The sequence below is a fragment of the Quercus suber genome, unplaced genomic scaffold (assembly GCF_002906115.3).
Source record: "Quercus suber isolate HL8 unplaced genomic scaffold, Cork oak 2.0 scaffold_38, whole genome shotgun sequence".
In the NCBI taxonomy this organism is placed as follows: Eukaryota; Viridiplantae; Streptophyta; class Magnoliopsida; order Fagales; family Fagaceae; genus Quercus; species Quercus suber.
Window position 1 is genome coordinate 1585126 of NW_027069503.1, and position 702 is coordinate 1585827.

Consider the following 702-nt stretch of genomic DNA (forward strand, 5'->3'; position numbering starts at 1 on the left):
TGTCCTACATCAGACCCCTCCACTTGAAACAAACTCGTCCTCGAGTTCATCTTTGAAATCTGAAATCTTCCGCTCCAAATAAACAAATATTTCGAATGCTTTAATAACTTCAATAGGCTCTGAAACTTGAATCCTTCACAAAGTGTAGCATAAAGTTTCTTCTCATCTACTTTCAATTTATTTGCAATATCAATCAAAAAAGAGTTGATAATAAAATTAAAATTTTCTACTCCAAGAAAATCAACAAATTGTGTAGTCATCTTCAACAAATCAACTGGGACCTCAGGATTGTGAGTTGTGGACTCATCCTCATATTTGATCTCAATTGAATCTTCCATAATGTTCTCAATAATGACCATATCTTCATTCCTGTCATCATCCACAACCAATTCAACCGTTGTGTTTTTGACCTCTTCAGCAAATTTTTGACAAGTTGTATCTTTAATCTTCAATTCAATAACTTGCTGCAAGTCTTGATCTTTTTAACCCCTACAAAAATTTCTTTGGAAATAGGTTGCTTCCTTCTCAACCCTCAAACTCCTTTCTTTACTTGACACATGGACTTGACTGTGATAATTTTGATTTTGTGGTTGACCTTTCATGTTTTGAACATATTGCTTTTCATATGATAATACAGATTTATAATCAACACTTGTATAATCTAGTATATCATAATAGTCATTAGGAACCATAAATCAATTA